The sequence below is a fragment of the Canis aureus genome, chromosome 17 (genome assembly GCF_053574225.1).
Source record: "Canis aureus isolate CA01 chromosome 17, VMU_Caureus_v.1.0, whole genome shotgun sequence".
Classification (NCBI taxonomy): Eukaryota; Metazoa; Chordata; class Mammalia; order Carnivora; family Canidae; genus Canis; species Canis aureus.
Window position 1 is genome coordinate 4,495,910 of NC_135627.1, and position 26,487 is coordinate 4,522,396.

Consider the following 26,487-nt stretch of genomic DNA (forward strand, 5'->3'; position numbering starts at 1 on the left):
AGTCAAGATGACCCAGAGTTTTTACTTCCCCAAAGTGGAAACTCAGATGCTGAGAGAACTACCTGCCCATCCCATTTGGCCTGTGCCTCCTCCCATAGCAGGTCATGATCTGCATGTTCTGAATTTAATAGTTTAGCCCCGGCTTCTCAGCACATCATCACCCAACTGAAGCAATCATCAGCTCACCGAGATCCTTGTTCCATCCGTACTTTAATTAGATTCTTCTCCTTCTACCTCCCACCACCATTAGCCTACACAAGCAAATCCCAGACCTCACATCATGTATTCTTATCAGTTATTTCAATCAATTCATTATTAAATTTATTATGCATATCATAAGGAATCTTTTTTCAAAAAGAACCACAATTCTGTTATCATCCCTAAGAAATAAATGGTAATTTCCTAATAATATCAACTATTTATCAATGTTCAAATTCAGAAAAGTCACTGTGAGTCATGAGAACCAAAAGTTTTCCTTTGGCTATATAAACTTTTAGATGCTTACTGGGGACCTTTTTAAGATGCCAAGTGAAGAGGTGATCATGTGAATGTGAAGTCTGGGGGGCACCGCAGGGGGAGATGTCAATTTTGGAATCAGCAACATATACACATAAGACAGTATTTAAAATGATAACTTTGGAGGAGATTCCAAAGAAAGTGAGAGTTCAGGAATCAGCCCTGGAAACAGGCTAACACCTAGGGGATGGGAAGAGAAAAGAAAAGTAAATTTTCAAATAAAATGTGAAACCCAGAAAAGGTAAGTGATTTGGCCAAGGCCCACATAGCAATTTTCATCAAGGCTAGAACTTAAAGTTGGACCTTTTTTATTCTTTTTTGAGTCATTTTATGACAGAAGTTAAGGGACATATATTTCTCTTTTCAAAATCTGTGGACTTTGAAGTCTGTTATTCCATATATTGACCTGTTTCCATATTGTTATTAGTTTCATGATTATATATGTTGCCACAAATAAGAAAACTCATTGTGTCACAGAGAAAGCATTTCTTGTCTAGAGACTTTGCTCACAAAGGGATTGATTTCTGGTAGGACATATGGTAACATTGTTAAGCTATCACTGCCTGGGAGTGTGAGTCTCCAGAAAGGGAGGAGTGATTTCTCAGTGATGGCTCAATGAAAGGAGAGCATGAAGCCTGCTGAATCTTCTGAGAGATCAGGGTAACATCTCCACAGTAACCCAAACTTAGGACTGATATAGAAAACTATCAAGTGCTCTGCTTCTGGTCTTCTCTCTTGGAAGAGCGACACTATTAATTAATGCATATGTAACCAATTCAAAGCAAGATTTTGTTCACAAGTAGATACTTATTATTTGTAATTAAAACATTAAGGGCAAGAGGGCCTCAGAACAATATAAAGTTGACTCTCTTCTCCTCTCCATTCAACAGACAGCCAAATCTTCTGGTGCAGTGCCAGTCCTGTCCCTGAGACATGATGATGAAGGTAGAAATGAATTGATTTGGCTGTATTGGGTGCCTGGTCACCAGGGCTGCTTTTAGCTCTGGCAAAGTGGATATTGTAACCATCGATGACCCTTTCATTGTCCTCAACTACATGGTCTACATGTTTCAGTTTGATTCCACCCACAGCAAATTCCATGACATGGTCAAGATTGAGAACAGGAAACTTGTCATTAATGGAAAGCCTACCTCTATCTTCCAGGAGCAAGATCCTGCCAACATCAAATGGGGTGATGCTGGTGCTGAGGATGTTGTGGTGTCTGCTTGGGTCTTCAGCATCATGGAGAAAGCTGGGGCTAAATTGAAGAGTGGGGCCAAGAGGGTCATCATCTCTGTCCCTTCTGCTGATGCTGCTATGTTTGTGTTGGGTATGAACCATGAGAAGTATGGCAACTCCCTTGAGATTGTTAGCAAGGCCTTCTGCACCACCAACTGCTTGTCCCCACTGGCCAAGGTCATCCACAACAACTTTGGCATTATAGAGAGACTCATGGCCATAGCCCATGTCATCACTGCTACCTAGAAGACTGTGTATGGCCCCTCTGGGAAAGCTGTGGCATGACAGCCTAGGGGATGCCCAGAATATCATCCCCACCTCTACTGGCACTAAGGATGTAGTGTAGGCAAGGTCATCCCTGAGCTGGATGGGAAACTCACTGCATGGTCTTCCATGTCCCCACCCTCAATGTGTCAGTGATGGATCTGACCTGCCACCTGCCAAATATGATGACATCAAGAAGGTGGTAAAGCAGGTATTGGAAGGCCACCTCAAGGGCCTCTGGGCTACAGAGAACCAGGCTATCTCTTGCAACTCCCACTCTTCCACCTTCGATGCTGAGGCTAGCACTGTCTCAGTGACCACATTGTCAAGCTCATTTCCTGGTATGACAATGAATTAGGCTATAGCAACTGGGTGGTGGACGTTAGGGCCCACATGGCCTCCAAGGAGTAAGAGCCCCCTGGATCACCAGCCCTATCAGGAGCAAAATGAAGAGAGAGGCCCTCAGCTGCCCCAACTCATCCCCCCAAACACTGAGAATCTCCCAACCTCCAGTTTCCAACCCAGACATCCTTAAGAAGGAGAGGGGCTTGGGGAGCCCTACCTTGTCATGTACCATCAATGGTGTATACTATATTCAGTCAAAAAAAATAAGAAAAATAACAATACAACGTCAGGCATGCTAGTGCAATGACACTTGGTATCTCACAGTTTCTTTATTAACTTAAATTTTCATGTTGTGTCATCTTTTGGATCACATTTTTTTAAAGCAAGAAACCTATGGTTTCTGTTTGGATTTGTAGCCATAATAGCAAAAGACAGAAACCTGGCCACCATGACCCCTATGTGGACACTTTTGTCTGGGTAATGGGAAGCTAATGGATGTAGAGAAGACCACAGGAAATGACAGTCTTCCTTATTATCAAATGCTTATTCCAATAAAGTCATTGAAAGCATTAATTACTCAGGAATTATGAACCTGAAAATTAGTTATGATATTGTTGTTGTTAAGAACGTTGATTATTAGCATGAACAAGTTAGAAAAAGAAATGAAGTAATTTGGTGTTTTAGCAGATGTTTTTCTGAAAATGCATACCAAAAAGTGGAAGTAAGCTCAAGGATACAGTATCTGACAAAAGAACAAATCAGTCAGATTTATTGAACGAAATCACCCCATTTGGCATTTATATATAACACTTTTCTTCTGACAATTTGAAATTAGTTGGCTAGTGATATTAGATTTCATCCTCAGTGAAGTTAAAATATTAATGTATAAAAAGGAAAAAAGAGCCTGATCTTAACTGCACAGGTTTCAGCCATGCAGAAGTGAGGATGGACATAGTATAGGGATGTTGGCACCACACCTACCTAGACCACTGGCTGGCCTTTGAATAGGATATTAAACCTTGTAAGCCCCCGTTCCCTATCTGCAGTATTGCTCTTGCACTATTGTCCGGTTGTTGTCAGATTTTAAATGGAAATATATGCAACACATATATATCTCACACAAGTATCTGACAAAGTGAAGGTGATCCAGCTATTAAAATCATAAGTTTGGCCACATTTTGCACTCATTTGTCCGCTCTGCCTCTTGAATGCTCAGAATAACTCCCCACCTAGAAGTGCAGCCCCTGCCCATCCTGTCATTCCATGATGCTCACGTCATGCTTCTTCATGATGAGCCAAGTCACCTGAGAATGAACACGGGTCTGTGCCTACTTGAGTGGTCAAATACAAGGAAAGCAAAATGCGTTTATATGGTAGGATTTGAGAGTCAGGCTCTCACTTCATAGTCTAGAAATAGACAAAAAGGGCCATAAATATACAGATCATTGTGGATTCATAGCAGACCATTAACAGGGAGTTAGGAGTACAACGGGGCCACTTCTTTTAGTATAAGGCTGTGAAGTGTAAGAAGCACAAACCATTGCTTGATGATTCAGACAAAATTGGCATGTATGTGGGAGGGACCAATGTGTGTCTTCAATATTGCAATCACCACCATTATGCATGGGTACAGATGCCCTTACCATGCCTTAAGTAGACATTTGGGGGCTTCCTGATGGTATAAGGAAAGGTGTTTCTCTGTGGGTGCCTGCATTGCACACCAGCATCAGGAACACTGGAGAACAAAGAAACAGGAAATATACACAACCATTTTAAGGTGTGTCATCCTTCCAGCTTTCTGATTCCAGGGCGTGAACGTGAATTCTCTTACATACCAGGATTAGCCAGGGTCTTCCAGAATATGTATATATATTTTTTGTTTTATTATAAAGAATCTATATATGATTATGGACGCTGAGAAGTTCTAAGTTCGACATGAGCATACTGGAGACCCAGGAGAGCCAATGGTGGAAGTTCCAGTCCAAGCCTGAGCCAAAGGCAGTTGAAGACCAACTTCTCAAGCTAGAAGACAGAGTGAAATTTCCTCCTACCCAACCTTTTTGTTCCATTAAGACCTTCAGTGGATTGGATGAAGCCAACTCACATTAGGGCGGGTGGTCTTTACTCAGTCTACTGATTCAAATGTTAATCTTATCCATACACTCTCACAGACACACCCAGAATCACGTGTGACCAAATGTCTGGGCATCCCGTCAAGATGACACTTAAAATTAATTGTCACAATGCCCCACTCCTGGCTGGGACACATTAGGCCGTATTTATTACTTGGAGTTTACTATTGAAAAGTTGCTTCCATTTGATATGGTCATGGATTCTTTACCCTTAACGGATCGAAGAAAAGAATTCAGGGGGTTGACTGTGTTGTATGTGTGTGTGAGTTGTAGTGAATATGAGAATTTCAAGGGGAAGCCCTCATAGGACTTCAGTTGGACTCACAGCCTTCATATAACTCTCAGACGGATTCTTGACACCCAGCATGTTAACCACAATGTGGTCTGATACCATGGGATATAGATCAGAGTCCTGAGTGGGGCAGAGGTGTGTCTAGATGCTCAGAAGACAGCTGTCACATTTTCTGACCTGGTGTTCGTGGTGCTAACCTTCTGTGCTCCTTCTAGACAGAGAATTCAATATTTAATGATTTCGTGGTTATTGAGGCATATGCGCTGATTCACTAATACAATTATAACTCTTAGAAATGTATCCCGACACTCCACTACTTGGGATTTGTGACCTTTGGGGGATGGGTACTTCATTGTCTTGAGTACTCGTGTGATGAGAGATGCCATTGTTCTCAGAGTCTGTTGGGGGTTAAGTAATTTTAAATCAGAAAGAGCTACATTTTCTAAGCTTTACTTATGAAATTTAACTATATTATTTCTTAGGCTTCTATATGGATTTGTCTCTCACTTTGGCTCAAAGCTTAGCCATAGTGTATAACAAAAATATGACTCCCATCACAGAACACTAGACCTTGTGTGTGTGTGTGGGGGGGAATCTGATAACTAGTGGGAAATAATGGAAAGATTTTTAAAGTATATTTTATATTTTCCTTAGCATTCTCAAGAGATTATTGATTTTTTTAATCTCAGTGTCTCCTATTTGTTTAACCATTTTCCTCATTTTATGCTAAAGCATTTCTAAATAACAAGAGGAAAACGGTTTTATGATATCAATAATTTAAATTCCCTTTAATTTAAAAATACAATCTTTTAAATGTCACATTTGTCTCACATTCTACTTTTCATTACAATATTCCCTGAAGCATGGATCTTATAACTAAGAGAGCCTTTATAGTCATTATCATAAGTATGAGGCTGCTTGCTCATAATCATATCGGTGTGGCCTTTTTGTAGACTACACAACCTTACAGAGCATTTTAAGATTGCATTTAGTTATTCATGGGGCCATCCAGTGAGAGCAACCGCTCACATGAATATTGGTTGAATGAATGCTTTGAGTAATATATTTAACTTGTTTATTTGGTATTAACGTGAAATTCTATCAAACATCACCGCCCGGTTCCTCGGTTCATGCAACGGGAATATTTCCTAGAGTTCCAGCAGGTGGCAGCATATAATATCGAAAAAACGCAGAACAGCTTCTAAAAACACGTAGGCACCAACAGGCTGTTCTCTCTTTACTGTGTCTGAATCCTCCTCGTGGGCCTCCCAACCAGCCTTAAATGTGAAAGTAGCATGTGTATATATGCTGATGATGAATAAGCTTCTCTGTATGAAGATTACATATCCTATGAAGGCCAAGAATAATAAAAATAGCTGAAACGTATGGAAGGGTAAGTGATTCTCACTATTCTAATCACTCACTGTGTATCATTTGTCAAATACTTATAACATCTTTTTGTTGGTGTTATTATCGTGTGCATTTTACAGACAACAAATGGAGGAAGGGCTTTACCCAGGCTGCTGAGTAGAGGAGGGAGGATTTTAAACGAGGCTGTCTGGCTCTAGCATTTTTTTTTTAAGATTTATTTATTTATTCATGAGAGATCAAGGAGAAGATCATGAGAGATCAAGGAGAAGCAGAGTGATAGGTGGGAGAAATGGAAGGCCGGAGGATGTCAGAGGGGCTGGTGTAAAGAGCAGCCTGTGTTTTATTTATTTATTTTTTTTAAGATTTTATTTATTTATTCATGAGAGACACAGAGAGAGGCAGAGACACAGGCAGAGGGAGAAGCAGGCTCCATGCAGGGAGCCTGATGTGGGACAGGATCCCGCGACTCCAGGATCACACCCTGGGCTGAAGGCAGCGCTAAACCGCTGAGCCACCCAGACTGCCCCATGTTTTATTTTATTATTTTATTATTTTTATTTTTATTTTTTTAAATTTTTATTTATTTATGATAGTCACACACACACACACACACACACACAGAGAGGCAGAGACATAGGCAGAGGGAGAAGCAGGCCCCATGCACCGGGAGCCCGACGTGGGATTCGATCCCAGGTTTCCAGGATCGTGCCCTGGGCCAAAGGCAGGCGCCAAACTGCTGCGCCACCCAGGGATCCCTGCCCCATGTTTTAAAAGCAATGTGACAAAGGTCTTCTCTAGGCATTGTCGGCTCTCTGGTGTAACAACAGTGACTTCCCCAGCCACCCTGTAAACTCTCTGGGAGGCGAGGCCACATTTTCTTGAACTTTGAGTTCGTAGGAATGCAATGGCTGGTCATAGAGGGGGTGTGCAGAGGCCAGCTCACATGTGTACCTCAGCTGGACACCAGCACCACTTCCCCAAGAATCTGAGCGGCCATGGGCTCATGGGGAGCTGGCCAAGCTGAAATCAACCAGAGAGCCTTTCTCAAATCTGGGGGGAGAGATTAAACAGCTACAAACTATGGCCACGAAGAGAATAGCCAGGTGGTATAAGTCACAGTTTACAGAGGAGAGAATGCACTCAGGAATGCTCTGCTGCCCCTGTCAAAACCAGGAACTGTACTTTCACTCGCAGATTGCAAGAAAAAATAAAGCACCCCTGGAGTGAGAGATCTGTCTGTAGGCGGTGCAGCCTCTGTCCTGGGCTGGAGCAGGAGGTCCAGGTGGGGGTTAAGCCTCTGGGAGGAAGGCTGGGAGATGCTGAGCAGCCTCAGGGGAGCTCAACTGTTCACTAGTACCACCTGGTCACACCAGCGCACCAGGCCAGGAGCTCTACACACCAGTTTGGGGGGATACAAATATTCAGTCCATAGCTCTCACCAACGGTAGGACCATCCCTTTGGGAGCCACTGCTTTAAAAGCATTATGCTGTGTTTTGACTTCTTCTGGATATTTCTTTTACTGCACCCTCTGAAGTTATCTCTCTCTCTTTCTCTGTCTCTGTCTTCCCCTACTCATGACAGGTTTTTGAGAACAGGTGCTGGTTTTCTAACAGCACATGAATATTCTAAGATGAAGTTATATGTGCTTTCAAACTGAATAAAAATGCAATTAGGAGTGAAAGTAAGGTACACTAAGCAAAATGAACAGAACAGAGGCCACCAATGATATCACCTAAGGGAGCCCACGATTAAGTGTGAGTTACAGGACTGATCGTACAGTATAATGTCTCGACAGTGCCTTTTTTCACTTAAAAATATTTTGTGCTGACACTTGGGCCTACTGGTATATATAAAACAACATTAAGAGTAGCATAATAAAGGGGAGCCTGGGTGGCTCAATCAGTTAAACATCTATCTTCAGCTCAGGTCATGATCCTGGGTCCTGGGATCCAGCCCTGCATCAGGATCCCCGCTGAGCAGGGAACCTGCTTCTCCCTCTGCCCCTCCTGCTGCTCGTGCTTTTGTACTCTCTCTCTGTCTCTGAATAAATGAAGTCCTTTTAAAAAAAAAAAAAAAAAAGAAGAAGAAGACTTAGTATTGTGAACATGGCAATATGCCCTACATTGGCATAAATATTCAATCTAATTCCTAAGAAAATCCCCCAACCCCCCTTTTTTTTTATTTTGCAGAAATTGATAGGATGATCCTAAAATTCTTATGAAAAAATAAGAGATTTAGAAAAGCTAAAGCAAATTACATTCTTTGTTTTCAAAAGTAGAGTATTTATTATATATTTACTTTTCTTGTTAAATATATTGCTAAAATTTTTTTTATAATTATGTCAATATTGGGATCCCTGGGTGGCGCAGCGGTTTAGCGCCTGCCTTTGGCCCAGGGCGCGATCCTGGAGACCCAGGATCGAATCCCACGTCGGGCTCCCGGTGCATGGAGCCTGCTTCTCTCTGCCTGTGTCTCTGCCTCTCTTTCTCTCTCTGTGACTATCATAAATAAATAAAAATTAAAAAAAAAAATAAATAAAAAATTATGTCAATATTACCTATGATATTTTTTCCTGCTAAATCTGTTTCTGGTGCTTATTAATGAAATATACAGAGGTGATTGGTTTTTATTGCTGTGTTGTATATGACCACCTTCTCAAGTTACTAATTCTAGTTGTTTCGTGCTAGAATCTTGTTTTTTTTTTTTTTTTTTTGCTATACACTAATGTGATCAATGACAAAATATAGTTTAGTTAATATAATCCACCACATCAATAGGCTAGGGAAGAAAAAGCCTATGGTCCTATCAAATGAAGCAGAAAAAAAAAAAAAGCTTTTGTAGAATCCCCCAACTCATTCATGATAAAAACAACTCTCAGCAGACAGAAATAAAGGGAACTTCCTCCACTTGACAAAGAACATCTAACAAAAATCCAGAGCAAAAATCATACCTGATGAAGAACAGTGAGATCTCACTGCATGCATATTAGAATGGTTAATGCTCAAAAACCTGACACCACCAGAGGTGAGGACCTCCTTTCTGGATTAAATAGCTGCTTTCTGTTCATGTACTCACATGGCCTTTCCCCCGTGCATGTGCAGAGATGGAGAAAGCTCTGGAGCCTCTTTGTCTTCTTATAATGGCACTTCTTATAATATCATTAAGGTGGGGATGATGGCTTCAACATAGATCTTAAGGATGTGCAAATATTCAGTCCATAACAGTGAATTTGCAAAATTATAAGTAGTTCAGAATGACTGCTGCATATGTTGCAGATGGAAAAGAAAGAAGAGATTAAAAACTGGGCAATATAAAACTCTGATTTTTTTAATGTAGGTTATGGGAAGCTACGGAATACTTTCCAAAGAAGAGCAGCATGATGGGAGCAGCATGATTAGGTTTATTTAAGTAGCAGTATTAGAGTGGATGGATGATAAGGGATAGCGTCAAGGAGGCCTTTGTGCAACATATAAGGACAGCATGAACCAAGGCAGCATTCAATGGAGGGGACAGAAGAGTTGTGAGATGGACAAGGCAAAATCCACAAGATATGAGGAAGAGTAGATACAGGAGAGAAAAGATGTGAGGGGCAGACAGTGGTAGCAGCCCTATGCACTCAATCTGGGAAGAGAAGTAAAATTCAGTCATACAGGCAGTTAAACTGATTCTGAGAAACACATATTTGGATTTGTTAAGTAGATATTTAAATAATCTGTCTATTTGGACCTGGAAGACATAACTTTTAAGGAAGGCAGTAGATAGCGTCAGATTCCAGAGAAAAGTCAGGAAGCCTAAGGATAAAACACTAACGGTTCAGTCCAGCAAATGCAATGTAGTACACTGAGATCCACAAGGCCCTTGTCACAGTCAGGCATTTCTTTCTTATTTATTTATTTATTTATTTATTTATTTATTTATTTATTTATTTATTCATTCATTCATTCATTCATTTTTACTTTTTAAAAACTATTATTTACATTCAGATAATTTACATATATTACTAGTTTCAGAGGTAGAGGTCAGTGATTACTCTAAAACGCAGTGTAACACACCGCCATGAAGAAAGTTCGATATATTTATCCAGAAGTGTATTATCTAGGGGATAATTTCCTGAAAAGTAAATTGACTTCTCTCCACTCAGAAAGAGTGATTACCAGGTAGCATGGTTATGTGAGCTTGGACTCACTAGTACACGCGTCAACTCAACATTTTTCAGTGGTTGGATATATTCAGTTTATTTTTTTGCTTTATGAATTTAGTTTTTGGATATAATTCAGTTTAACTTGTGGCTACCCTCATTCCAAAATAGATAAAACCAATGTGCCTCCTCAAGGTCACAACTAATATCTACGTGAAGTCTCAAAAATAATACAAAATTAATTTACTTCTCATCTAAGCTACTTTGCTATCTACCTCTAGAAAAAAAAAATCTTAAAACTGAAATTAATTTAGCTCTTTTCTTGTTGAGCTTTCCTGGAAATACTGATTAAAACTCCAAACGAATATCTTTGATTATTCTCAGAAAATACTTTCAATTGCCAATTCCCTTGCTGTCTCAGTGTGCATTAACAAGCAGTGACCATTGGGACCAAGGTGCAAAGCAATTTGAGGTGCCAGAGCACCCTACAGGAATGCAATTATTTCCTTGAGGATTTCATCATTCTCAAACTGGAATGAAGTCTCTACAAGTGGAATCGCCCTTTTTTCTTGGGAAAATATGAGTTTCTTTGCTGCTAATATTCTGGGTACTTATACTCAATTGGAGGGGAAAATTGTTTTGGCTGATCTGAGAACACTTCTGCTAAAAAGAATTACAGGTAGTTTGTATAGGAAAATAATGTTCATCCATATTTATTCATTTTGAGAGATTCTTAGGGCACATGAAACCAAAGTGCTGATAACTTTAGCTTATGTGTACTCTGCTTTTGTTTTACTTGGAGCATCTCTGCTCTTTAAGCAGGATATGGTGGGCAAACTAGGATGGAAAGGAGTTTTATACAATCCTCTCCCCAAGATGTTGGGTTGTCAGCAAAGTTAGTGATTACTTTATATAGAGCTCATTATAATATGTAAATGTATAGCTGAGTGGTGTCTGACACCAACAGTACCATTTGGATTGCAACGTCTGAATTTATCCATAAGTGAACATGTTGCTTTATTATAATGCAGCGAGCATTATCCCAGCCTTGGGCGATGGGGTGACAGGCTTGAATCTGGGTGGTGCTGCTCTTGAGCTGAGTAAACCTGGATGGTTAGCCAGCCTCTTGTCACACAGGACCTCAGTGTCCACGTGTGTGCCACATGGCCATGGTACATTGCTTAGAACAGTTCCTTGAAAACTGTAAGAGCCCCAAATGTTTAGTATTCCTTTTTATTCTCTTTCTTTTTTCCTCTTCATATTGTTTTTATAATATGAAATATAAATAATATAAAATATAATTTTATATTATATAAAATATAATTAATATATTTTAAATAAATATATAGAATAATATAAAATATAAATTAATATAAAAATATATTATTTTTCAACATCTACTTTAGTAGTGTTTAAAATACACTTAGGAAAAGCACTGCAATCTTCAGCTATATGGAAATGTCCATGAGGGGGGCATCTGGGTGGCTCAGTGGGTTAAGTGTTTGCCTTCAGCTCAGATTAGGATCTCAGGGTCCTGGGATCGAGCCTCACCTCGGGCTCCCTGTTCAGTGGGGAGTCTATTTCTCCCTCCACCCCTCCCCCCACTTGTGCTCTCTTCTGCTCCATGTCACATAAATAAATAAAATTAAAAAAGAAAAAAGAAATATCCATGAGATGTTTTCACTGTCTTTGGAGGAAACTATGCTTCTGAAGGTTTAGAAGTAGCTGTCTTTGGTTTTGCCACCACTCCTCCTGGAAGGAAAGAGCCCATGGTCTTAGTATCCTCATTACTCTGCAGAGCATCGATATTAGTATTTTGTTCCTGAATTACTTATGGGATTTTCCTTCTGACTTCCAACTTCCTTTCTGGCTCAAACTTACTAAGGTTCAATAAAATGAGTGGCTATAAGTCTGTTTGGTGAGACGCAAGGTGGTATATTCTGCTTGATAGGTACCAAGCATTGATATCTGTGGGTTGAAACAAGTGCAATTCACTACATAGTAAATCCTTCGATATAAGACACGTAGAAGGCTGTGGGTAAAGAGAACAAATTGTTTGAGGCTGAGAGGAACTGAGCTCAGGCAGGCATGAACACAGCCTGCACTCAGTGCCTTTGGGGGTTGTCAAAGCAGAAACTGCACCAGACAAAGGTAGGCCAGGCAGGGAGACTTTATGCAAGGTCACTGCAAGGCAGGAGAGAGGCCAGGGCACAGCCTGAGCTTCACTCAGACACCACAAAGGGCAGGGGGTCCTTAACGGTAGATGAGAGGAGAGTATCTGTGGTTGCGAAGAGGCAGCACCCAAAGTAAAGGTAAACCCATGTCCTCATGACAGGATGTAGTTTTGCAACTAAAGGCAAAGCATCCTGCCATCTTTAGGTTCCTACCCTCCAACAGGAACTGGGAGATGGCGGTGTCATCCCCTGGGATGTTTTCACTTCAAAGGGATGACTCTGGGTCATTGAGATAGAGAAGTCTAGGTTCTAAAACTTGCAAGAGGTCTTTTAAAAGATTAGCAGACATCACAAAGAGGCAGAAAGGGATTCATAAATTTTCCCAAGTATGTGCTCTAAGTAAAGAGTAGGGAAAAGCCTAAGTAAAGGTTCCTTTGGCTGAGGGAACATGCGGGCTGTTCAGGGCTGCCTCTGCATCCTGGACACGTGGCCGGAAGGCATGCCAAGTGACGGGACGTGAGAAGGTGGATCAGGGCCAGAACACGGATGATGGTGGTAGTCCCAAGGTGGAGCTCAGGCTTCATTTCCCAATCACTGAACTATTTCAAGCATGGGAATGAAACGATCAAACTTCCAAATTAAGCAAGTATGAAAATTTGCATATGTGTATGAAAGAAGAATTAAAGAGGGTAAGACAGGTCAGGGGATGTGAAAGGAATTCTCTCGCTTAGTGCTCAAAACTGTGATGTGGGTGTTTATTGTTTCCACTTTCATATGAGAAATGCAAGGCTCAAAGTGTTTAAGTAACTTTTCCAAATGTCACGTATTTAGTAAATGTGAGTAATTTCACACCCATCTGTCTCCCAACGAGCTTGCGAGTTTCCCACTTGGCAGTAGGGCTACCAAACCAATGACCATCAAACAGAAAATGTTGTGGGCTTGCTTAGGGAGATATGAGGTCATGTGTGAATGGTGGTAATTCTGGATTTATGGCACTTGCATGATTATGGAGAATTGCAAAGTGAATCACTATCACTGTCGGATGGATTGAGATGGATGTCAACTCTTCCTAGAAAATACTCCTAGGATCTTGGCCATCATCAGCTTCCTTAAGTTTCCTAGATTGAATGAGATAATACACATAACACAGCTTCACAGATTGTGAAATCCTAAGAGATGAAGGGTATTACTTCACATTAGAAGAATATAAATTGTTTATAAATCAGTTTCCATCTTAAGTGCACTAGGGTAGATTATATTCAGAGGAGTCCCACTGTGAATTATTTATAAAGTGAGGGATTACTTCCTGTGGTATGATTGTGGATTTTCATATTTTGGGGGGCTGTCTGTGGATGACTCAAAAACCCTCCCTGATCTCCAAAACATTACCTTGAGAAAATATCTATTTAAATATATATATCACAATGTTCTATATTGCAAGTTATGCAAAACCCAATTCAAGCTGCTCTAAACACACAGTTAATTAACTGGGTTTGCTGCTAGAAATCTGGCCTTTGGGGAGCCTTCATGTAGTAAGTCAAGCTACCTGCCCAGGACTACATTGCATCCTAATTGTGCCCTCTGCCTCACTGTTGGTCTCAGCCTCCCCCTGCAGGGGCTGCACAGCACCCCCATTCTTCTCCCTTCCAATCACTCCACCTGGGCCAGCAAAATGGCTTTAACCCTTGCAGCCTTTCATTCTCACATCACATAGTTCATAAGGAGAGAGAGCATCTCTCCTAGTTCCTTCTGCAGAAAGAAAAGAAAACTTCTCTGTCCCAGAAGGTCTTCGTGAGTTTCCCCTCATATCTTAGTGTTTTCCTTTGGCAACTGGATTTTCCCTGAACCAACCACTGTGAGCAGAGAATAAATTGCCTTCTTTGACTCATATGAGGCAGTTGGCCCTTCTCCCCCGCCCCCCATGCCTATAGCTGAGATTAGTGCAGTCCTGCCCCAACCACAGAGATCCCCAAAGGCTGGGTAACTATGCTAAGAAGCAGACAATGGACATTCCCTGTAATATCTCATAGACTGTCTTTGTGGTTGAATATAAATTCACAATTTCACCAAATGGATCAATTTTCTTTGAGATTTCCTTTTTAATTACTTTGAAGTTCATTGGAATTCCTCCAATAGGTTTATTAAAGATTCAGTTATATTTCCTTCAAATTATCTATGGTTTAATTAATACCTTAGTGTTTTGTTTAACTGGCCCTGGAATTTGTCTGGATTTTGTTTTGGTATAATGTGAGGTTCCAAGGCTTTTTTTTTTTTTTTTTCTGGCCAAATTGTTCTAAGTTCTTATTACCCTTTATTGAAAAGCTCTTCACAGTGTGTTGTGCTATTTCCCTAAATGTATATCTTCCCAAGTATCTGTTTTCTTCTGTTTATTTATTGACCATTCTCTTCCCATAACTCACATTTTGTTTATTTTAACTGTTAATCAATTCCTTTTAACTTGCTTTTGTTTTAAATATAAATGCAAGGTATCCACATGGTGATTTTTTCGATCAAGGACATATAAAATAAAAGCCCCTTTCTGTACCATTATCTCATTCCACAGAGTTAATAATTCATTATATTTCCTTCTGGAGACATTCAATGCATCTATTCTTACATATATGTAAAAATTAGATGTTAGTCTTTTCCTACAAATTTTGAATAATCCCTTATACATTTTAGGTATTATCCCTTGGTCCAGCCTATGCCTTAAAAATACATGTTTCCTTAATATATGCTTCCCTTTCAACTTGGGTTATGGGGCTTTTCACAGTTTGTAAACCACTACATGTTCAAGTTTTTTAGTATTTTTCTTTATACCTTCCAGTATTTGTTTCCATTTTCTTGAGCTTCTCTATGTTAGTCTCTTGAGTATTGATGCATTATACCATTTTAATATCTTGCTCTCTGTTACTGCTTGCTTTTCAGAATTCTTGTAGCTCTTTTTTTTAATATTTTATTTATTTATTAATGAGAGACACAGAGAGAGAGAGAGAAAGAGAGAGAGAGCGCAAGGCAGAGACACAGGCAGAGGGAGAAGCAGGCTCCAGGCAGGGAGCCCAACGCAGGACTCGATCCCACGTCTCCAGGATCATGCCCTGGGCTGAAGGCAGCGCTAAACCACTGAGCCCCCGGGGCTGCCCTTCTTGTAGCTCTTCTATCAGTTCTCTTTTCTCTGCATGCTCTGGAATCTGAATGCTTAGCTCCCTTCGAAAATCCAGTTGGCATTTTTGTTGGGAATTTGCAAAAGCGTAAATCTGCAAAAGAGAGAGAGAGAGAAGCCAGAGAGGGTAAAATTTTGGAAGCTGGAAAGCAGATGTAACTAGTAACTAATATTGCATGAACAGGAAACATTAATCCGGAACTAAAAATGGGCAAAGCCCAGAAGCAACCCCACTCCCACAGCTAATCCTCCAGAGGTTTGGGATTGGAGAACAAATAAACTCAGAGTGAAAAATCAAAGGCTGTGCTGGGAGAATTGCTTAAGTCCTTAAGCAATACTGTCTGTACTTTTTTCCTGCACAAAATACCTGCAGTCTCTAGAAGGTAAAACAGAGTTTGCTTGATGGGTCAAACCAGGAACAACTGAGTATCAGAATGAGCAAATGTATTTTAAAATACCTGGATAACTCTCTTTTCACACCCATTTTTCCCCCGACTTTTTCAACAAAGCCCTCACCTAGCCCATCCTAGTGATTGGGGGGTGGGGAGGATTACAGGTTTGTGGGGCCTGAGGCTCACATAATCTGGACACCCTTTACCATGCAGTGAATGTTGTATCAGTCAAAATTCATGCTGTGGCCATAATCCCCAGTGGGATGGTATCTGAAGGTGGAACCTGTGGGAGGCAACAGGGATTTGATTAGCATAGAAAGGTGAGACTCTCATGATGGAATTAATGCCCTTAATCAAAAGAGGAAGAGAGACACCTGAGCATGCTCTCTTTCTGCTTTCTTAAACTTTTTTTTTTTTTAATTTTTATTTATTTATGATAGTCACACAGAGAGAGAGAGAGAGAGAGAGAGAGAGGTGGAGACATAGGCAGAGGGAGAAGCAGGCTCCATGCACCAGGAGCCCGACATGGGATTCGATCCCGGGCCAGGATTGCACCCTGGGCCAAAGGCAGGCGCTAAACCACTGCGCCACCCAGGGATCCCTCTTTCTGCTTTCTTTGAGAACACAATGAGAAGGCCGCTGTTGCAAGGGGGAAGAGGGCCTTCACCAAGAATTAGATCTGCCTGCCCCTTGGTCTGGGACTTCCTAGCCTCCAGAACTTCAAGAAATAAATGTCTGGTTTTTTTAGGCCACTAGTCCATGGTATTTTGTTATAGTAGCCTAAACTGACCAAGAGAACTGTTTTCCCCACCCCCCAAAATAATCAAGATTATAAACTGTCAAAACCAGAGGACCATGTGGACACATTGCTCAGGCCCCTGCCGAGGCCTGTTAGGGGTCCTGCACATGAGGAGGCTTGTGCCTCATTAGTGACTTCGGCACCTCCTGCTGCACCTGCACCACGTGATGCTGGGGCTGTTCCTCTTATGTCCTTCCTCCTCCTGCTCCTCCTCACCCTGGCTTCTCCAAGTCTGCTCAATGATCTTACTGCACTCACTAATGTAAGCCCAATCGACTTTAACTTAGGTTTTGGCTACATAGGCCAGACATTATTTTGCTAACCAAATTTTGTTATTTGGACCTTTTTATTATCGTATCACTGGAAAAAATCAAATACAGTTCTGAGCAGCAACTTCCCTAAGTATTCAAGATGATGCTTGTGATAGTTACTTTTCATTTCTTTACTAACTCTGGTGCTGAAGGACACTTAGATAAAATTACATTAATGTCTTCTGAATAAAAGGACATTGAGAAAATATAAGTGAGGAAAAATTATTCTAATAAAAAACCAAAATAACCATAAGCCTTTTTGGGTATCAATCAGTTCTTCTGAAAAATATTAGTTCAGAATTGTCTTTTAATAACTAATATGCTTTCCTCATAATACATTTTGCTCTGTAAAGGTTGTCAGGATGACAATTTGAATACTATTTAGTTCTTTCTAACTATCTTAAAGAAGCTTGCAAACCTCCAATCTAACTGCCAGTTGATATCTTTGAATAGACTGATAAATTACTGAGATAAAGGAAATTTATAAATTGGGGCACCTGGGTGGCTCAGTGGGTTAAGCGTCTGCCTCCAGCTCAGGTCATGATGCCGGGGTCCTGGATCAAGCCCCAAGTCAGGCTTCCTGCCCAGCCAGGAGTCTGCTTCTCCCTCTCCCCTTCCCCCTGGCTTGTGCTCTCTGTCTCTTTCATGTTCTCTGTCTTTCTCAAATAAATAAATTAAATTTAAAAAATTACAAATCATTCATCTATTTAAAAAATGCATGTACCTCTCATTTTTATGGTAGTTTTATGTTTATATGTGGGAAATAGACATTGTGTGTCTACTCTTGGTGTGAATACACACATAGCATCCCATAGTACATATGTATTGAACCTTAAATGATTTTCTGCTTCCCAAACCATTCCTGATTCCTTTACTTAAATGCCTTGTTTTCATCTCCTCTCTCTTGTTGAACTTTCATTTTCACTCTTTCTCTCGACTTAATCCAGTTTTTCCTGTTTCAGGATCATACCTGCAAGTATTGAGTTAGTGGTGTCAGGAGGTTCATTACAGGTTCAGCAGAAGGGGAGCTCTAGCTGAGTGGGTGAGGGGGAAGGGCACAGAATGGCTGGGCAGGGCTGGGGGTGGAGGCTGATGGACAGAGTGGCCTGCTCCAGGGAGGGGCACAGATTTTACATTTACATGTCATAATGTGTATTTACACATATAATCTCATGTAATCTTTTCTACGACCCTATATATCCTATTGTTCATCCATTTAAGATGAGGAAGGAGAGGCACGGAGAATGTGAATATATACTCCATGATCCACACAGCGGTGGGTGGATCCACAGCTCCATGCAATTGCAGGCATTCTACTTGAACAGAGAAATGTCATCAGTTACTAGGGAACCAAGAGAAGTTCCATTCGGATTAGCATTGCCCTTTAGAAGGGTCCTGGGATTGAACCTGTATTGGGCTCCCTGCTCAGCAGGTAGTCTGCTTCTCCCTCTCCCCCTGCTTGTGCTCACTCTCTCTTTCAAATAAATAAAATCTTAAAAAAAAATAACTAGCAAGAAGTCATCTGAAATAATATATAGTTTAAATACTACTATTTTTTCATTTTCTTTAGCTCACTGTTCATACATGAATGGTTTATTAATGTTTCAATGAGTTAAGCATTTTTTTCACATATATGCCTACTCCTATCTATATACAGGAGTATACGACATATATATATATATATATATATATTTCTGTACCTTCTACAAGTGGTTCTATCTTGGCCCTGCTAACTTGACTATTTTAACGCTGATTCTCTTTAACCGCATGGGGACGTGAACATGGAGCTATTTATTAATGAAGTCATATAAAGCAATTTGTTGGGAAGATAGATGCAGAGCACCTAGCTCTCGGCCACACACAGAGAAATATCAAGAGATAATGGGACAATCTTCCTCTGAATTTGCATTTAGCCAGTAGGCTGGGCATTACTCCTTTCTCCTGATGGTGGTAATATTTCAAAGGAACCCACCATAATATGTGCAAGGGTAAAACCTAGATGCACCCTGCTGAAGAGTCATCAATTTCTGATAACATTTGCTTTCTCACACTAGAAATTACAAATAATGCATTTTGTAATGATGCAATTTCTAATTGCATAATGAACTTATACAGGCTACTGTCCAAGAATGCTCTGTATTATATAGAGATTCCACTGAAAGCATAGAGTAAAATGTAAAATTATTTCTGAGAACCAAGGTATGAACAAATCTTGACCCAAAAACCACAAATTTTTGGGCCTTGCAATTTAACAAATACTTTTGTTGACAGAATATCAAACTGAGGAGGCATTTAAATAAAATTAAATGCCTAATAATATATTTGTCCTTTGAGCAGTATTTTCCTCAACAAACTGATACGAGACCTAATTTGAAGTGTGTATTAGATTGTGGGGTCTGCCAATTGGCAGCTTTTGGGGAAAGAAAATGAATAGAAATTATAGAGTGGGAGATATTAGTAGTGAAGACAATCCTATGCTTGGTTAAAAATTTAATTATCACTGTGCTCTTTAAAAAAAAAGATTTTATTTATTTTCTTATTTATTTGAGAGAAAGAGAGAACAGGAGGGGGAAAGGGAGAGAGAATCTCAAGCAGACTCCATATTGAGTGTGGAGCCCAATGAGTCATAGGTGCTCTGTAGTTGATCTTTTATGCTCTCCCTAGAACTATATTATTTTAGAGCTTTCAGAGCTTCATATTTGCTGTTATTTATATCCCATAACCACACAAGAAAAAACATAAAGTAAATGGAAAAATTGAATTTCATGTGGTTAATATGTTAAGTCCTAAAGTGACATAGCATTAAAAATAGGAGGGCATAATGGACAAAAGTTAATCATCACACTTTCCCTGAAATATTAATAGGCTTTTAATCTTGCATTATCAAGAGCTTTGTGCCCTTTCTAGGGGGAATTAAGCCTTGTTCTTTATCATAAGACTTGACTAAAACTTTAATTATTGATATAATACAGCCCTTTTATAACATAGCTCATTATTCAAGTCAGATCTACTAATATATATTAAGCACCTACTTTCCATTGGAACTGGCTGAGGTGCTTTGGGGACACAAATTACATGTAAAAGACAAAATGTCACAATCTTTGAGCTTTTCAATGTGTCTGGATATAGTGTAGTCCAAAGATTACCCCCTGAAATATTATAACCACATATTGCAAAAATGTGAAATGACATGTAGAGCTTATAACTTAGTGGAGGAGACAGATTCTCAAAAGATAGTTCTAATATTGTATAGTTGTGTGTGTTTTTTTTTTTAATTGATGAGCTGCCTCAGGTGATAAGGAATGGCACTCACCCAGGGTTCAGGAAGCCATTGCTGAGCAAGCAGTGCGATATCCGCGTAAGCAATGAAAAATTGGAAGACTTTTGGGGAACCAGTTCACATGAGCAAGATACATATAGCATGTGTATGGACGCAGAACCCTCATTGTTTGATGTAGGAGCCAGGTAAAATGGTTGTAGATGAGGCTGGAAAGCTGAGGATTACCTTACCTGTGGTCATTGAATTTTACAAGGCTTTATTGTGATAACAACTTATGAATATTGGTCACTTAACCAACGACAAGTTGGTTTTTGGATCAGGTAGTCTGCTAGATACTAATACAAAGCACAGCATTGTTCCAGAATGCAAAACATCACACTGCCATTCCAGTACAAAGGATTGACACCAGAGTATTGGATCTTGAAAGGAAAATAGATTTCCTGAGTCCCATCCTCATGGGAGAGGCCAGTTCCTGAGCCTATCACAAGTGGTCGCAGTGAGAAGGCTTATAAAGCCGTAAATCACTCTCCTCCGACCTTACCAACCCCACTCTCCTACCCAGGGTGACGGCAGGTAGAATTCCTTAGGGAATAGGGATGGGTTTTAAGTTGCTTTAACTTGAATTTCAAAGGACATCTGGGTTACTATCAACACAATGCCAGTTTTGAAGGATGGTCTCAATGAAGATTAGTTTCCCCTCCTGTCCTGCCCCAAGCAGGACTGAAGAAAAGAAAACTTATTAGCTGACAAAGTAGAATGACAGTAACTTCAAGGCTCTAGCAACTGTATGTTTGATAAGCTAGATTTTAGGGAAGGATGTAGCAATTTAGTGCATTACATGTCAACCTGAAGTGATTTTTTTTCTTTTTATAGAGGACTGTGACAATTTTTATTCTTAAAATATATTAAGCAATTAATCATATCTATACTATTAACATCAACTGTTGCCATACTTCATGACTGGGACTCATATTTTAATGTCTAGTTTCCAATCCTGGCTGTAACTTCCTCAAATCCAAGAGCCTCATGTGACGCCCATATCTTTGCCATAGTGTAAAGATGCTCATAATGCTCCATACATCTTTATGATGGTGGTGATGAGGTATCACTAAGAGTCTTGTTTTGCTTTATTTATCATTTGAAGTGCTAATGGTTGTTTTCCTGTTCATCTTAGACCTAGTTTGGGAATATTTTAAACACAAAAGTGTCCTTAAAATTAAGACTGTCTGGGACACATGTGGACTTGGCTTCCGGTCTGAGCTACAGGGGAGTGGGGCGTAGTGCAGCTGTATTTTAATAGCATGATGTGTTAGAAAGATAGTTAGGGGGTAAGTGAGAAGGAACATTTTAATCTAATCATGAAAGTCCTTAATCAGAGCCCTGCCTTCCACAGGAGGTTAACATTAGGGAGATGGAACAGAACCACGAATACAGGCTCCACCTCATTAGAGAAGAAAAGCAGAGGCAATGATGTCACTGGCAAACTGTGGGATGCAGGATGAGAAAGCTCCAGAAGGCAAAGCTAGAGGGAATACTGAGGAAAAGGTGAGCAGGCGAGACCCCTCAGCAGGACGAGGGCTAATGGAGTAAAGAAAGTGCCTTGATTTCCGCTGCCTCCCACATGTACTGATTAATTCAACAGCCTTCCAGTTTCATGAAATGGAGGTCAGAGAAACTTCAAGAACATCGAACCAGGGAGAATTAAGAGATTAATAATGATATTAAATAGGTTACCTTTTTTCTTTTCTTTTGGTTCACATGCATGCACTGAATTGTATTTAATAATCATCTCTTATTTGTTAGCTTGGGAATATAATGAACTTTTAACTTCTAAATGTTCTAGGAATATTGTGAGGGTGAAGAGACTGACTCATGAGTTTCCCTAAACACACAGTGAGCTGTCTTATTTCTGCTTTCCTTCAGGTGCGCCTTCTGCCTGCCTTGTCTCTAAGTCCCAGTTCAAAGGTCTTCTGTGTCTGGACCATTCTGACCAGGTCCAAGGAGAACTTGAGTTGTGTGTGTCTACAGGTATCTATTACAGTCATTATAATGTAATGTGATCCTAGAGTTAGTAACTTATGTTTCCTTTTCCCATGAGGCCAGCTAGGATAGGAATGATGTCTTGTAGTTATTTTGACTTCCCAGGGGTTAGTGAGGTTCATATATAGAGTAAGGGCTTAAGAAACATAAGGAGAGAAAGTCAAGGTCTTGAGCAGAAAGAGGCCTTGAAGTTAGAGCCACAGTGGAATGGTTTTATTTCATTGATTCTTGGTGATCTGCTGTTTGGATCGTACATTGAAACTCAGCCTCCTTTCCCCAGGTCTGAGGGGAGAGTACCTTAGATCTGGGATCAGAAATTCAGGTCTTGTGGTGAGGACTCATGAATACAGCAACTTCGGGGGTGGGGGGGCAGCAGTTGTAAAAGGAATGGGTTTAGGCACCAAAAAAGTCCACCCTTTCTTTGAATCTGTTCCCTCCCCATTTCTTTCTTCAGATGACCTCCTCTGGTTTCTACATCCTCTGACAGAAGGAGTATCTTAATGGTCATGATCACAGTCCAAGGCACTATGTGGCAAAATAGATGTTGGTTCAATTATGAATAAATAATAAGGGGGACCTGGGTGGCTCAGTGAGTGAAGGGTCTGCCTTCAGCTCAGCTCATGACCCCGGGGTCCTGGGATCAAGCCTTGCATCGGGCTTTCTGCTCAGCAGGGAGTCTGCTTCTTCCTCTGTCTCTGCCTCTTCCCCTGCTTGTGCTCTCTCTTTCTCCCTTTTTTAAATAAATAAATAAAATCTTAAAAAAAATAAGAACCACAAATGAAACTCAAATAGCATATAAAACCAAATACCTGGTAAACAAAGAAGCACATTTTAAATAATACATTTTTTTAAAGATTTTATTTATTTATTCACGAGAGACACACAGAGAGAGGCAGAGACACAGGCAGAGGGAGAAGCAGGCTCCCTGCAGGGAGCCCAATGTGGGACTCGATCCCAGGACCCCAGGATCATGCCCTGGGCCAAAGGCAGACACTCAACCACTGAGCCACCCAGGCATCCCTTAAATAATAATTGATAACACATCAGTATGTAAGAGAATTGAGAGAGTCTTGTAGGTATTTATGTAATATAATTTTCCTACAATTTCTCCAACAAAAGCAGAATTGAACTGCTTCCTGGTGGTGGTAAAGTAAGCTATGGGTTCTGTCAAGTAAGCCCTCAGGATTTCACATTTATCTGGACTCTAACCTTAATAAATACTCAAATGTTACTGCTTGATCAGACACAAAAGACTACTGACTCTATAGCTCCATTTATACATTATTCTAGAAGAGGCGAAATTCTATCGACAGGAAGTGGAACTGGTTTCTGGGATGGGCCACAAAGGGCAGTGAAGGAGATCTGGAGATGGAGGAAATGTTTGGTGTCCTGTGCTGAGGGTCAAACAACTCCATGCATTTGGAAACTTCATCAGATTGTACATTCAAAATCAATCCTTTTTACTGTAGGTCAATTCTACTTCAATACATCCAATAAAATCTAATGACCAAGTTGGGTACATAATAAGTTGTGATTCTTATCGTTCATAAGAAAATTGCAACTTTCCTATTGCAACTTCCCTGTTTGTCACTCTGTTACAGGCAATATTAAGGGTGACAATTGGGTTAAAATAAAATCAGTGTATAGAGTAAGCAGTTGAAGATGGAGAGGCATGGAAGAAATGTAGGGAATGGGAATTAGCACAATCCCTGCCTCGATTTCTGGAATAAGAATTGACAGCATTTCTAGTGCATTGCCCTGTGAAGTTACTGACCTCCAAAGCTTTACTTTTTGTATTTGTTTATCCATTCTTATTGTGTGTATGTGTGTGTGTGTGTGTGTGTTCACACAGGTGTGCACACTCAAGCACTGTGTGTGGAAATGATGATGAAACTAGAGTCCCAGTTCCATCACTTACTAGCTGTGTGGCCTTGGACGAATCACTTATATTTCTGAGTCTTTCCTGAAAAAGGGCCTAATGGAATCAAAGACAAATCCTAACACCCAATATTGTGAGAGGTTCAAAGTATAGTGTTGCTTTTACCAACAAAGTAACAATGAAATGAACCAAATCCTTGAGAGCTTATGGCCTTGACGGGAAGCATTCGTCTATTCCTTCTCCAGCCCTCATTAGAGCAGGTGTGACTTATACCAGGTGGTGACATTGACACTGTTTGTCTGTCTTCTTGTTTTCACAGCTAGTGACACAGTTTAATAATCTGCTTAATGACTTCAGGTGTTGACCTCTATGAAGCTATACCTCTGTCACTCTCTCTTAAAATAGACAGCATTATAAAAGCTTATTAAAGAATGTGACAGGTTTGAACCCACATTTACAGAATCACCAACAGAAAACTCTGCTTCCCAGAGGTGAGTATTTCAGTTTGCAGAATAAATTCAAATACAGAATAAGTAAAATTATGCAATGTATATATCTTTCTATTTCTCAGTCTATTATCACAATGCATTTTGCTGGTTTGCCCTATCCTCCTTCCTTTTTAAGTGGGCCATGGTCCAGGTAACTTACTGAAATTACTATTTCTCATCCTTGCCCTTCTTGCTCAACAAAGAATTTCCTTCTTCACATGACTTTCTCATGGATAAAAGTCTTCCTCAACCCATTAACCCTAACACTCCTGGGATCATAATGAGTCTGCTAGACTCTTTATTCTTATATTTATTTATACCTCATTTATGGACCTTGTTGTCTGTGCTTTTCTTTTTTAAGATTTTAGTTATTTATTTGAGAGAGAGAGAGGTAGCACGAGTGTGGGGAGAGGCAGAGGGAGAGAGAGAGAAGCAGAGTCCTAGCTGAGCAGGGAGCCGAAAGTGGGACCTTGATCCCAGGACCCTGAGATCATGACCTGAACCAAAGACAGAACTTATTACAACTTACTTTTTGCTAGGTACTTTCCATGGATTACTTAGTGAGTTCACTATATGATCCCATAAGGTACATAGGATTGTTACCTTGATTTTATAATTAAGGAATTTGAAGGACATAGATGTTAAGTATTTGGCCAATGTCTCACAGCTAGTAAATGAAGAAATGAAGATTCGAAAGATCAAACTGATATCTCCTTTGACATGTGTATTTGGTTTTTTTGTGTGTGTTTTGTTGTTTTTTTTTTTTTGATATGTGTATTTGCATTTGTTTAAATATCTGTGCCTTTAGGTAGACTTTAATCTCTCAGAGGGCAAAAGATGCTTCTTCCTGATGTCTTGAGTGCTTAGCACATGACTTCACCCATGATAAAGTCTTGATAAATATTTGTTGACTGACTGAATGGAAGCACATGTTTGCAAATTATAACAACCAAAATTTATTATTTTTAATAAGCGAAGAATAAATATTACAGCAAATCAACAATGGATGATTAAATTAACAGGAAAAGAAATGAGAGATTTTCAAAAGAAGTGCAATGAAAAAGTAAAAGTAAACTATGTTCAATCTCAACAGAACTGAAAAGTGAAAACATTAGTTTTCAATTTTTACTTACATTTTGAAAGACAGACAACACTAGAAACCATCCTCTCTCAAATGCCTGGCTTTGTAAATCAACTGAGTGGTGAGAACCCAGTATCTGAAGCCAGGTTGACTGGCTCTATTAGAGTCCCAGCTCTGCAGTTTGTTGGTAACGTCTCTGGGCCTCAACATCCTCATCTACAAAATGGGGTGGTGATACAGCTTTCTTCAGAGGTTGATTGTGAGGGTTTAGTGAGTTGACATTCATAGTTTTCATAATATTATCAGGCACAGATATGTTAGGTTAATGCCTGTTTAACACGCAATTCTTGTGTTTTCAGGAGAGGCCAGATGGAATCCCGTATTTGCTGACCACCAAGCAAAGGGCACCACGTGTCCTGTTCCCAGCTGAGCCAGGTACTGTAAGCCTTTTTTTAGTACAGGTGATGAAACCACAGAGCAAGAAGCTAGTAATCCATCCAGGAACCCCGTTCAGCAGAGGAACTAATGTAACTCCTAACCTCATCTGTTAATATGACACCGTCCCTCAACTGGCTGTAAGCT

At 40.1% G+C, this 26,487-nt stretch overlaps 1 pseudogene across 1 annotated transcript; it reads left to right on the plus strand.

Moving 5' to 3' along the window:
* The first annotated feature begins 1,476 nt into the window (after positions 1 to 1,476).
* Positions 1,477 to 26,341, plus strand: LOC144287724 (glyceraldehyde-3-phosphate dehydrogenase pseudogene; annotated as a pseudogene). Its single transcript, XR_013355474.1, has 3 exons — positions 1,477 to 6,181; positions 22,341 to 22,445; positions 26,265 to 26,341. The product of XR_013355474.1 is annotated as a glyceraldehyde-3-phosphate dehydrogenase pseudogene (transcript).
* Positions 26,342 to 26,487: the final 146 nt, after the last annotated feature.